General features: G+C 44.3%; 1 long non-coding RNA gene across 1 annotated transcript; it reads left to right on the plus strand.

Annotated features, from left to right (window-relative positions):
- Positions 1-1,487: 1,487 nt before the first annotated feature.
- Positions 1,488-10,107, plus strand: LOC144333702 (uncharacterized). The gene is made up of 2 exons (XR_013402644.1): positions 1,488-1,585; positions 9,752-10,107. It is a non-coding gene; the product is annotated as an uncharacterized LOC144333702 (long non-coding RNA).
- Positions 10,108-13,750: the final 3,643 nt, after the last annotated feature.

The raw sequence follows: 13,750 nt of genomic DNA on the forward strand, positions 1-13,750 counted from the left end.
GAGGATAAGAGCTAGCCCGTTAGTCCTATGTCAGCAGCTAAACTAGAAAGAGAAAGTATGTCAAATGTGACACAGTTTATGGTGAGGGCATCGATTCTGTATGGTCCTGAGCTAATCACTCCCCTTTTCTGGCCCTCTCTCACAGGCAAATGCATCCAGCAGGACCTCAGTTAGTTATTACTCACCTAAAACATGTGGGCTACCGTGGGGGCGGGGAGGAGGGGAGGTGGATCGCAGACGACCCGCTGCAATTTCAAAGGCATGTGGGATCTGACAGGCAATGCTGCCATCTGCAATAGATCATGGACAGAGGAGCACTCCTTTCTGCCCAGACCTCTGTCCTCGGCAGGACTACGGTGCACAAACCCAGAGGCAGAGTCCGCAGGAGAGGCAGAATTCTGTCCATGACATCTTAACATCTCTCAACATTTGGGGCTTGTTTGACAAGAAGAATCTGGGAAGGACACAGAAGTCCTTCCACTGAAATTCTCTGTGATGACAAAAGAGGCCCTAGCCATTTATATGCGAAGGAGAGGGTCTGATGGGAAGCCCATGGAGGGTCATTAAAGCCTAGATGAGAGGGGGTGAAGAGGAGAATCAGAAATGGAAACCCAGGGAGTGCAGATTTGAAGGGACCCAGAGCGGGGTGACGTGTACCTTTGATCTAAGGACCATGGTCTGATAGACCAATCACTTGGTAAGTAGGGGCATTCATGTTACAATCAAATAAACGTGGCTGTGCTGACTTAGATCCTGAGCCTTAGCCCCATATCCCTCTAGTAGGTCCTTGCAATGGGCATCTCAACTTGTTTGCTGTTTAGATGGGCCAGCGTTTCAACACAGGAGGTGAGAATTCATCTGAGAAATGAGGGAGTCTGCCAAACCCATGCAGAGCTATATTAACCCTGGTGAGCCGTTGGTGTGTATTTCACCTTTAAAAGGTTTGTAATATTTTGCAAGTGCTGGCAAGCCCGGTGGATTAGCCTGGTGACTCCAGTGTAAAGTGTATAATTGGGTATTCAACTTTAGAATCTGGATATTGGTCAAAAGGTATGAAATGATTTGTGTAAGCTTTTACATAGGTTGAACATGCATTCTACGTTTCATTTATCTGATTTCAAAGAACATTCTAAGTTCTTGGAGAGGTCTTGTTTGTTACAAGCTTTGGGAGAACTTAAGACTATCAAATACATGAGATGCATACATGCACTTTAAAATATTTATGGGATGTAATTAATAAGTTGTAAAATTAAATTAGTAGGTAGAATAATGAAATTTATCATTTGAACTCTAAAACCTAAAGAAGCGAGGTTTTTGAATGTTTAAGAAACTCTAACATTTATTTTTCAACCCTAATACATTTGACCTGTTTTCTTTGCACTTACCACTCTCCGGGACTCTACCCTGACTCACACTGACAACACCCAATAGATGAAAGATTTTGTAAATAAGAGGAGAGAAGAGGCTTAGACAAGATTAAAGAGTAGGGAGTCAACAATGCATTCCCGGCAAGAGTAATCCAACAGTAAAGTAGATGAGTCCAGAAAGCAGAATGGGGACCGGAGAGCTGGATTCTGCGGTGAATGTGAGTAGCTTCCACTGGCTAAAGTTTTGCTCCATTGGACTGAACCGGAATGATTTCAGCTGGGGAGGAAAGGGAGCTAAAGGAGGAACAATGAGGTGGAATTAGACCGCAAGACCCTGACCAGGGGGCTAGAAATTTATTTCTGACTCATGACATTTAGAGCTGGCGTCCTACAACAAGTGTCTCCCTGGTGAGAAGCCGGCCATCTCTGCAGGCTGCCAAGGAAAGGAGAGTGGTAGGAAAATGCATCCGGCTTTAATATGGAAAATGAACGGGCACCATCGAGGATGCGGGAGGCAAGAGTAAGGGGCTGGCAAGGAGCAGAAAGGATGTAATCAGAGGCAGGAAAAGAAAAGTAAAGATGACTCCGAGGTTGCCACCCAGGCACCCGAGACATCAGATGGGTGAAGCAGGCACGGGGAGGCAGGAGGAGATACCCTGTGGGGAGAAAAGAGATCAGTGTCTGGCGTGTGTACTTTCAGGGCCTATGAGACCCTGGAGGGAAGCTGTCCTATAGGTAAGAGAACAAGAAGGAGTGTACAGAGCAGGTAAGCTGGGGTTACAGATCCAGGTCTGGGATTTGGAACAGAGAACTGTGTGCAAAGTGCTCAAAGCAGTGAGGAGCAGGCTGGGGAGGAATCTTTCCAAAGGAAGTGAAGAGGGAAGGCATGGACTCCATGAAAATCACCTCCCGCCCACCACTTACTAAACACACAGGAGAGGTCCCCATTCTCTGTGTCTCCAGCCCACAGAGCAACTCTGCAAGGTGGACGATTTTACAGATGAGGCAACTGAGCCCTAAGAAGTTACAATTTTCGCCCAAGTTCAAATGCTGTCAGGTGGCAGAGAAGGGTGAAACCCAAGTCTGTGGGACTCTCCACTGGTTCCTCCTTCTAGGGTCCCATGTCTCCAGGCCAAAAGCCAAGTACTTTCCAGTCCTTAAATGTGACATTTGCACTCACAACAAATGAGATTGGAGATGGGTTTTGGTTAGTGGATTCCTTTTAGTTTCATAAGAACTTGGTACATCTGTGTTTTAGGAAAAAAACAAACTATTTGCAGGTTCCAGTAAAGTTATGAAATCCAGGGAAGTGTAAACAGTGCAAAGCTGGCTTAAGCCCCGGGTCAGTTCTACAAAGGCTCCTCTGGAACCCAAAGATGCCAGAGAAACCAGAACCAGACCCAGGATAACACAGATGATGAGTGCACAGGCTGTAGCCCCATGACAGACATGGCCTCATGGCCCCACAGCCTCCAGACTCCTCTCTTTTGACAACAGGCCACAAAGCTGCCTCTGTGCAGTTAACTTCTGCTTACTGGCTTGCTTTTTAAAAAAAAAAAAAAATGAAGTCAATACCACAGTGATTAAAAAATGAATAAAAGCACTCTTCACAAAGCCCGGGGAGTCCCTGAGATCTTTCTTTCTCCTCTCACATCTGCCAGAATGCAAATAAATTTCCCTGGGGTCTCAAATTCACTCTCCAAAAACTAAAGGTACCACCAGTCACTCAAACTTCCATGTAGGAGTTCAGACATCTTAGAGGAAATTTGCTTTTTAAACCCATGCATAAGGAAATGACATCTGTCAACCAAAATGTAGTGCTTCCTCTTCATGCTGTGGCGTTGTGGCCAAAAACTGCATGGCCCAGCCCCCCTGCAGCCCGACATGGCCTTAGATCCAGCTCTCACCAGTGGGAGGAGAGGGGAAGCATTATGGATCTCACTCAGGCCGCTCTCCCTGTCTGCTGGCTGAATGCCAAGGCCGCCGGGCCCTCCAAGGTCTCAGGGAATGGTGGAGAGCGTGAGATGGAAGGAACCAGGGTCTCTGAATCACAAGGGAAAGGAGAGAGCCTGCCAACCAGGACTGTTCCACGAGCACTAAGGCACTGGTATGCTGGGGTTCATTGGTATAGCTGCTGGCATTACCCTATCTAATGTACCTGTGTGTACAGAAATGTATTTATCCCTGTATGTGGTGTGTGGATTGTTTTAAGAAACCCTGAGATCCAAATGTAGGCTTTTATTAAGTTAAATACATTTGCAGCACAGGAGGGTTCCTCATTGTACAAACTATTCACTTCAGGATTCCTTTACAAAAATAGCTCCTCATCCCATGCAATAAAAATATTATTCTCCTTACAAAAAGTTGCTTTCCATATAGCTTGAGAACACACTGCCCACATCATAAATGTGGATGTGGATCCACACAGGAGACAGGAGGGCTCTGGCTCACCCTGGAGTCCCGGAAGACCCCTTCCCCTTTCCCGCTGCCTCCAAATGGATGAGGTTGGGACAGATTTCCTCCCCTGATCTGAAACGTCGCTGGGATTTCTGTCAGGCTTTTTCTTAGTGCGCTTTGCAGACCCTCATTTCCACAAGCAAAGCCTTAAAAACAGCAAAGCAGGGATGTGAGTTGTAATAGATTTACTTTTTGTTGGTGAACAGTGACGTTGAGGTTTCCAGGTTGAGACTTAGGACCCAGTGAAGAGTGTTTGAGCATAAGCATCTGTCAGGATGGGGCAGGGGTCTGGGATAGAGGCTGTGTGCATAGCTAGAGATGGGGCAGGTTGGGGGGGTTCTGGAGGGGAGAAGGAAGGGAAGAGAAAGGGTCTCAGAATGACACTTGAGTTGATTTCACACTGAGCCGACAAAAAGCAGATTTAAGAAAACACAAGAGAATCAAGCTGGAAATAGGATACATCCAAGAAGGAAAATAGATCCTAAAAACAACCCGACCTTTCAGTGCATTCGTCATTTATGTAAAAAGTCAAAGTGTCACGACATGATTTTAAATATATTTTATCTAGACTTTTGGAGGGGAACGGTTGTTTGGTCAAACAAAAAGTGGTTGCAAGTGTAGGCAGCCACTGGAATTGAAGGCAGTGTTGTAGCTCAGTCCCAAATCTTCTGTGAAAATGTCCTGTTAGGGCCTGAGCATAGCTGGGCAGGACGGCAGCCTGGATTTCAGTCCCACATGTAGCCAGATCCTGCCAGCTTCCCATGTTCCTCTAGCTACCAAAATCCATTTTGTCTGTAATTCTCCGTCTCTCCAGAGAAGGTGTTGATAAATGAAGTGGTAAGAATGCAACTAACCAAGGAAACCCAAACTATAGACACGACGCCAAACAAACATTAGAAATCCAAACAAGTGTCTAAATACTCAGCCCCTTACCATGTTGAATTACAAAATCTGCCAAACAAGGATCTAAAGGACCTTAGAAACATACTGTAAAGAGAATAGAAGAGAGGATCATCCACATTTGTGGGCTAGAGCAGCATTTCTCAGCTTCTCAAACACCTGTGGGTATTCAACTACCCCAGGATCTCAGCACAATGCAGATTCTAATTCAGTAGGTCTGGGGTGGGGCCTAGGATTCTGCCTTCCTCACAAGATTCCTGGGGATGACGTTGCAGCTGGCTCTTCTAGTTCCAAGATTACATTGCCATGGTTAAATTGCTCCTGTAGCAAGGGTTGAGAGCAATTTAATCTAGGGACTAAAGGAGCTGTACCTATTAGAGACACAGCTTCTGACCTGAGGCTTGGGGTCTGCAGAAAAATTGTGGCATTAATAGAACACTGCTCACATCCATGCAGTTTTCAAGATGTACACACACACACACACGCACACACACACACGCACAAATATGTGCGAGCTTACACAGCTGAAGGTATCTATTTAAAACCCATGCTACAGATTTTTATCCATACCCTACATCACATGGGTAATAGATTCAATCTGGAAGCTTGAACATTCATCCTGGAAGTTTCCTTTTGAGTCTCAGTCACAAGGGTAACTTTTAAAAGCAAATTTCTAAAATATGGTCTGATATACAGGCATGTACGTCTGACTCCTGACTCCTGACTCGTGACTCTTTTTCTTTTCTTTTTTTTTTTTTTTTTCGGACAAGATCTCACTCCGATCATGGCTTACTGCAACCTCATCCTCCAGGGCTCAGGTGATTCTCTCACCTCAGCCTCCTGGGTAGCTGGGACTACAGGCGCCCACCATAACACCTGGCTCATTTTTTGTATTTTTAGTAGAGACAGGGTTTCATCATGTTGCCCAGGCTGATCTTGAACTCCTGGGCTCAAGAGATCCACCAGCCTCAGCCTCCCAAAGTGCTGGAATTACAGGCGTGAGCCACTGCGCCCAGCCACGCCTGACTTTTAATAGTACTGACCTCAGCAGATGGGTGCTGGGTATTTTAATTGATATTAACATGCTCAGGTGCTCATAGCCTGAGGCCCCAAAATGAATGTGATTATCTCGTTCTTCATAAGCCAGACAGATGTCGACTGCCAGTAACATGAAGTATACCAGGCCTTAGGGAGGGGAAGGTGACTTGAGGATACTAGGTCAAGGTCAGCTCCCCAAACACCTTCTCTAATCGCTCAATAGTTAACTGATGTCTTGAATTATCTTGGAACTTAAAGGGAGGGGCTATCCTCTTTCTCCTCCAGTCATGTCATGTTTATCTTTAAACTGAACAGTCTTCCACTGAAAATATGATTTACAAGTAAGGAAAGTTAACAGGCAGTTTCTCTGCGTATCAGCTTTATTTGGAATTTGCATTATGTTTTCATTCTTCTATCAAACAGTTGACCTAGGCTCTGAATTTTAAAAAGCAGAACATGTGGCCCGACAGGAGCCCTTGCCCAGGATCATTAGTCATTTATGTAAATAAATGACTTTCCAGGGAAGGAGCAGATGCAAACTCATGCTGAGCTTGGGGGACGCTGGGCTGTGGCTTAGGGTGCAGCCTCATGACCTGTATCTTGGGCGTATGTAAAGGGGTGCCCTTTAGGGCCGACACGGCTAGCCTGTGCCTTACCACTGGACAGCAGCCCAACTTTGGGCATGGCCCCAGGCCTCACTCAGCCTCAGTTTCCCTGGCATGATCATATCTACTTCACAGGGTTGTCATCCAAATGGGACAAGATGTTATTAGTAAAGGTCCAGCATGTTGCAATCCCTCCCCATGTGACAGTGAATGGTGGTAAAGCTTCTGCTGCCCAGAAACTTCCTTCCCTCAAAGGGTTTTTGACCTATTTGCAAGTTGACACTCCTTCTCCGACGTCTGTTTTACAAAACGAGGGAAATCTGCTGCCCGTACATATTGTCTAAATTCCTGCTTTCTGATTCTCATAACCTTCTTTTTCACACATGTGGAGGAAATCGGTATCTGTACCCAATATTGTTGTTATTATTATTATCACTATTATTATTGAGACAGAGTCTCCCTGAGTCCCAGGCTGGGGTGTAGTGGCCCAATCTGTCCCAGGCTGCGGTGCAGTGGCCCAATCTCTGCTCACTGCAATCTCCGCCTCCCAGGTTCAAGTGATTCCCCTGTCTTAGCCTCCCGAGTAGCTGGGATTACAGGCATGCACCACCATGCTCGACTAATTTTTGTATTTTTAGTAGAGACAGGGTTTCTCCATGTTGGCCAGGCTGGTCTTGAACTCTTGACTTCAGGTGATCCACCTACCTTGGCCTCTCAAATTGCTGGGATTACAGGCATGAGCCACCACTCCCTGCCCCCAATATTATTTCAATGGCTTATTTTACCCATTTTTTAAATGGTGTTTTTGGTGTCCTAATTAAGAAGTCTTTGCCTTGGCCAAAATCATGAAATTGCCCTCCTATATTTTCTTCTAAAAATTAAATTGTTTTATCTTTCTCATTTAAGTTTGCTTCGTACCTGGAATTAATTTTTAGCAATGTAATTTTAAGTTTTAATTTGCCATTCAAATATAATTTAAATATTAATTTGGTAGTATTTGTCATAATTTTTGTCTTTTTTTGTTTTTAAATAAGAAACCAGGAATTTAGAAAGTGCCAATTTTCTGGGTAGAAAAAATTATATGCACTAAAATTATAATATTGTGCCATATTAGAATAGTCAAAATGTCAGAAAGGAATTTTCCTATTTCTTGAGACTCAATAAAAATCAATTTGCCATAAGTATTAATCACATACATAGAAAGATAATGCTTGCATGAGATGAATGAACCATAGTGACTGCGTAAGACATTGAGGCTGCTTTAAAGGATTTATTCCCCCATTCAACAACATTGTATTGTTATTTCTATTATAAATATATATTCACAATAAATATACATTTATTGAAAATACCTATGTCTCATATAAGGCAGTCATACTTGTTATATTCATTATATTTATTTGTACATGTTTATACATTCATTAAAATATATTATATTCAAAACATTGATATCGATGTGCCTATGAAGATACGTAATTTGCTTGGGGGAAACTAGGGAGATCCCAAAAATCACTCAGCATTACACAGTGACATTTGAGGACAAATTTGATGATGCCATTGGTATGCAATGTCAAGCTTTATTCCTTGCCTCTGTGCTTTGTCATTATTTGAAAGCACCGTCTTCTAGGTCACAGTGTGACTCCATGTGCACCAGAAAAGTCGTCTGGTCTTAGTCTAGTATGAAAGACGTGGCATATGTGGTGCAGCTGTCACCAGCATCCTGAGTCAGAACCAGAACATCAGAGACTGAGTTAGACACACGCAGCAAAGCACAATTTCTCCCACTGGGAATTGAGTTCAGATACTGGATTTCAGATGACCAAGCTACTAAGCAGGAAAGCAGTTTATTTATCCTTCTTTTGAATATGAAAACGAATAAAATCATGAAGTGACATGGGAACCTTAGGTCAGAAGCAATACTATTTGCTGTCCTATTTATAGGGCCGCAGATCACTTTTTATTCCAAGCAATAAATGCTATCATCATCAGTGATCCTGGTGTGTTTACAGTGAAGCAAAAATCATGCTGCCTGAAGGAAAGCATTAGGCGGGGGGTAATCAGGGTTTCCATGTTATAAAGAATGGGGCAGGGCTAGGAGGAGAAGGAACCTGAGCACTGTTTCCTGCTGAATGTGAACTCCAGCCTGCAGTTATTGAGACAGATAGAGCTGTCCAGTTATTCTGAAAACTTTTAAAGTCTATCTTTATTATCATCCAAATAGAGGTCTAAATTTCACATCCACGTGGTCTGTGAGCATCTGAGAGAACCCATATTTTCCTCAAACTCACTTCAACCAAAGTTCCTGGGGAAGACTCATGACCCATAATACTGGCCCACACATTGGTCTTGAGCATGGTGATTGGAACTGGAAAACCTTCTTCAAGGCCATGATTACTAGCCAACTGTATCAAGCGCACAGGAATGTCACCATGGGGCATGCAGACTGTGTCATCCAGGAAAGAATCGTGCTCACATAGGGGCTACAAGATGCTATTTGGCTCCACTGTTGATGCCAACCTTGGAAACACCTATGAAACACCCAGGTTTTGCATAACTGTAATGCATTCTAAGCCTCTCTGCCTGATAATCATTTACCTGTATGGCTCGCTTCTTTTAACTCCAAGTTAGGAATCATAAAACTGAGACCTTGGCTCAAGGGAGGAGGCCCACATTCTCGTGCACAGCTATCCTCCACTGACTGCTTCAAATTGCCCATCATATGTTGAAAAAGAAGAGTTTCTTTATGCCCTCTTTTACGTAGTGTTTCAGGTTCTCAGCATCCGAAGTCCATTATTTATTGATTTGTAGCAGTTGTGGTCTAATCCACAGCCAGCTAAGCCAGTAGGGTCAACCCCTAAAAGGACAGAGAAGCTCTGGGAGCAACCTCCCCTTGTTGTTAACTGGTATCTTGATTAAACTAAATAGAAAATTGAATGAAAGCTGTTAAATCCACCTGCTCTTTATGCTCGTGTCAGTGGAAAGACCTCATTCTGCCTTGCAAAACTTTAATATCCTCCAGGACCCTGCTGGCCATCAAAGACAAATATTAGCATCCCTTTCTCTTCTGTGATGGCACCCTTCAAAGCAAAAAAAAAAAAAAAAAAAAAGTCCTAATTAAAATTCTAGAAATATTACCACTCAAAAAACTGCATTAGCATTAGTGAATTTCTCATGCAAGCTCCTTTCTGGCTAGCTTGGCCCAAAAAAAAAAAAAAAAAAAAAAGCTGTTAATTTTCAATGCAATTTCATGAATTGTTCAAAATTGTTCAAAATGTTCCTTGTTCAAAATATATAGCAAAGAAAATGGAAACTGCCATAATGACTTATGCTGTGGCCAAAACTCTTCCAACTCTGGTAGAAAATCACATTTCATTTCTTTGGCAGGTGAGAAAAGCAGCAATACATCGGAAATGAGAGAATGGAAGAGTCAGATGCCATGTTTCCTTCTAACTAGGATTCCAGTTTTCACCCACATCGCTTCAGTAATGCAAAGTGGCATAAAAGCAGGTCACTGCACAGTGTCTGAGCAGTGAATGCAAATACGGTACTTGGTTCCTGACCACAGCGTGTGAAAGCACATAAAAGAGAGAGGGTCACATTTCATGTTCATTTTGCTTCTCCATGACCAGGCTACATGGAGGCTGAGCAGCCGCTGGCTGCCTTGTTCATCTCTTTGGCCCTTGTCTAAATCACAACCTATTTCAACATGGAAAACAAAGGAAGAAATATCAGCAGACCATTTTCCAAATGTCGATTGTCTGCTTTAATTGTGGTTGTGCTGATTTTATTGCTCTTGGCAAAATCTTGTTCTCCCTGCAGTGCAGCCGAAATACTAGGTTGTACCAATTGCCATTGAAAACACAACCCATTACATGTCAGACAAAGGAAATAAAAATTGCTGACACTCTGTTTTGCAAGGACAAATTAATTTGCCCCAGAATATGGTATGTTTGCCACCGATCTCATTAAAAGTACTATGAGATTATCAGGAAAAATTAATACAAGCTGTTGGTTATCAGCGACATCATTTCAGCTCACAAAGGCAGGTCCTAGTTGTCAGTTTGCTGCTGGGGGCAAGGACAGGCATTTACAAAGAAAGTCACATTCAATTAGAAACCATAGCTGGGGCTGGCATTTGCGGTTCCTCTGCACCGGATCAGCTTGAAGAGCAATCGCACTGCTTCTTTTTGGTTTGAACTTGAAAGCAAGGGCATTTATGGTAGCAAGGGGAATCAAGTCCTTTCTCAAATGTGCTTATGAGAGAAGTCTGCTTGGAAATGTGGAAACTGAGGCTCCATGGCACTGAGCATGCTCAGAAGACACAGGATTGGATAACTACTAAAAAGTGTCTTAGAACTACTCATCTACAAAACATGGGGCTGGTTGAATCTGCTGCTGACACCTCCCTCCTGTCTGTGTGCTTAGGTCCCTTCAGAACCTCTCCCCAGGTGTAAGTCCCATGGTCTCTGCGCATGGCTCTCAGGCGTTGCAGGCTCCTCTTTAATGTCTGGGACACTCATTGACAACAACCACACTGATGGCCTTTGTGTGCCTTCTGAAGCATTCATTTATCAAACCTCTATTGAGCAATAGCTCTGAGCCCAACACCATTAGAGTGTACAGTAATGAGCAAGAACATCAAAGAAAGAGAAATTCTGTTCAAAAGCACTTTATTGCTAAACAAATTTCATTTGGTCTCCAACCTTCACAGATTGCTAATCTAGGCTGTGGGTTATTTCTGAGTTATATTCATCTAACAATGTTCAGGAATCACCTGTTTTCCAGTGACTCTGCATAAGCAGCTGTTGTGTGTGCTCCTCTGCTCCTCCTTAGACCAGTACAGACAGTTTGTAAAAGTACAAATTTGGTCCCTGCTATAGGTGCCAGCATGCTAAAGGACCAAGGTTCTTATAGGGTATTTATTAATCAAATTATATATATAATAAATTATATATAATACATATAATAAATAAATATATATAATTTTATATATAATATATTTATTATATATATAAATAAACATATATATCTCTCTTTTTTTTTTTGAGATAGAGTCTCACTCTGTCTCCCAAGCTGGAGTGCAGTGGCATGATCTCAGCTCACTACAACCTCTGCCTCCCATGTTCAAGCGATTCTCCTGCCTCAGCCTCCCAAGTAGGTGGGACTACAGGCATGTACAACCACGCCCGGCTAATTTTTACATTTTTTTAGTAGAGACACTGTTTCACCATGTTGGTCTCCAACTCCTGACTTCAAGAGACCTGCCCACCTCGGCTTCTCAGAGTGCTGGGATTACAGGCGTGAGCCACCACGCCCAGCCTAAAGGTATATGTTTTTTAAAGGCATATGCAGAAGTCCAGAGCAGTCTGTGTCCCTGCATCAGGTTGAGCCTTGGTTAGCACTGGCTTGCCTCTCCTGCTGGACCTCCAGATCCCGGGCAGGGAGGGTAGGGGAACATGATTTGTCAGATTGTGTCCCCATAGCACTTTGCACACAACTTCACCATGGTAAACATCCAAAAAAAGGAAGTGTTGTTGAAATGAGTTGACTGTGAATTTGCTTCTTTATCCTCTCTGGACTCTGAATCCCAAGATCCATGATCAGGGCTTGGGACTCTCCATCCTGCAGCATTCCCTGCTTTACACTGAGAGGCAATGGGAGGGACTGGGCCTGGGCAGAGAGATCCAGGAGCCAGTCGCCTAACTGGCCTGAGATGTGCATCTGAAAAGACCTTTTGCAGGCAAATGTGGCTCCAGTCTCCTGCCACCTCCAGCCAGTCCTCCCTTCCCAGTCTGGGAGCCTGGCCTGTTCCTGCTGTACCATTTGGTGTCAGCTGTGGCCTCCACCCTCGTGCAACTTGTGCATCTAAGGAGGCTCAACTGGAGGAATCCAGGACCCTTCCCAGGAAAACATGTTTGTGGGTGGCAGATAGCCAGGCTGATAGAGGTGTTCCCCCTCAGCTGAGGGGGCCTCATGGCCACAGCAGCAATGGGGGGTAGGAAGGGGTTCACGTCCACTTCCTGAGCTGAGCTGCCTCTGTAGCCCCTGTGCCTCCTCTAAGGCAGCATCCTACTTTCAGTTCATTCTTCATCCCACAGAATGCAGGGACAGGGCACTAAGTGTTCAGCTCTGCTGGCCTCAGCCACTCGCTCTGAGCTCCCAGGGGTATGAGTCTGTCAGAGACACTGGAACCGAGAGGTCCAACATGTGACGCTTCCAAGCAGTCCATGTGGAAGTTTCTTATGACAGTCCAAGAAGAAGCAAGAACAACTCTCTTGGGCTGGAAAAGGATTGGAGGTGGTCCAGGAGCATGATCTTCAGATCCTGCCTTCAATCTTGGCCTCAGGAGACAGAGCCTCCCATCAAAGGACAGAGCCACCAAAACCAATTCCACTTACACTATTCCAGTGGCTTCTGTGAGCCAGAAATTTCTAGAAGCTCTTGAAGGGCCTTTTGTGGCTGTGCACAGGGCTGAGTTGTCACAGCCTTACTTGCAGAGGTGGTGAACCCTGTGAAGAGCCTCCATCTCAAAGACACATACTTTGGAGAGCAGCAGACCTTGCAGGGGATAGGGGATTCACACGCCCAGGGAACTGGGATGACATAGAATTATGGAAGAGTACCTGTCCCTGAGTGTCCTTGAGAGTCAAGCAATTAAAACAGATGTAATCCCTTTGGATGGAGACGCAACACAGCATCATTGCTGTGGAAGTCCATGGTGCAGGGGTGGCTGGCAGTCACAGCAGACTCTGCAAAATGAGACTCCATCCTTGTTGGCTTCTAAGGGTCAAGGTAGACAATTCTTACAATAATTACATGGAATAAGAGACATAGATACTTCCTCGGTTGAAAGAAACAACACTGGTAGCTAGTACAGTGGATAACACCTTTTCTTGTTCATCCTAGAGAGAGTGTCCCCGGGGTCGGGGGACAAGGCTGGGCTAGAGCTGCTCTCAGTTGAATACAAGTGAGTGGTGGTTGAATTACTGTAAGCTGGAACTCAAAAGCTCTCTGTGATTCATATAGCAGCTCTTTTCATATGGGTTCCAAATTTCCTCTTCTGTTCATTCAACATCCTCTGACAAGCTCTCTGAACTTCATTCTGGCTTAAAATCTAAGAAAGCCATGATGGCGAATACCCATGTCATGACTGTTTACCTTCAGTCTTCAAACTCACCCTTCCCTGCTGAGGTGCCGCCCCGTGGAGAGGGATTAACCTTGAATGAGACGGTGGGACAGAGACCGATGCATTGTTGTGGTCACAGTTCCATAGGTGTGCTGTGTTTTTTCTCAGCATACCCATTTTAGGCTCGTGCGGTATCAAACTTTTCTGCCAGTAAGTAGAAAAGGCAATTTTTGTAAAAACTGAGAAACAAGTTGCAG

This window comes from Macaca mulatta, chromosome 13 (assembly GCF_049350105.2).
Source record: "Macaca mulatta isolate MMU2019108-1 chromosome 13, T2T-MMU8v2.0, whole genome shotgun sequence".
NCBI lineage: Eukaryota > Metazoa > Chordata > Mammalia > Primates > Cercopithecidae > Macaca > Macaca mulatta.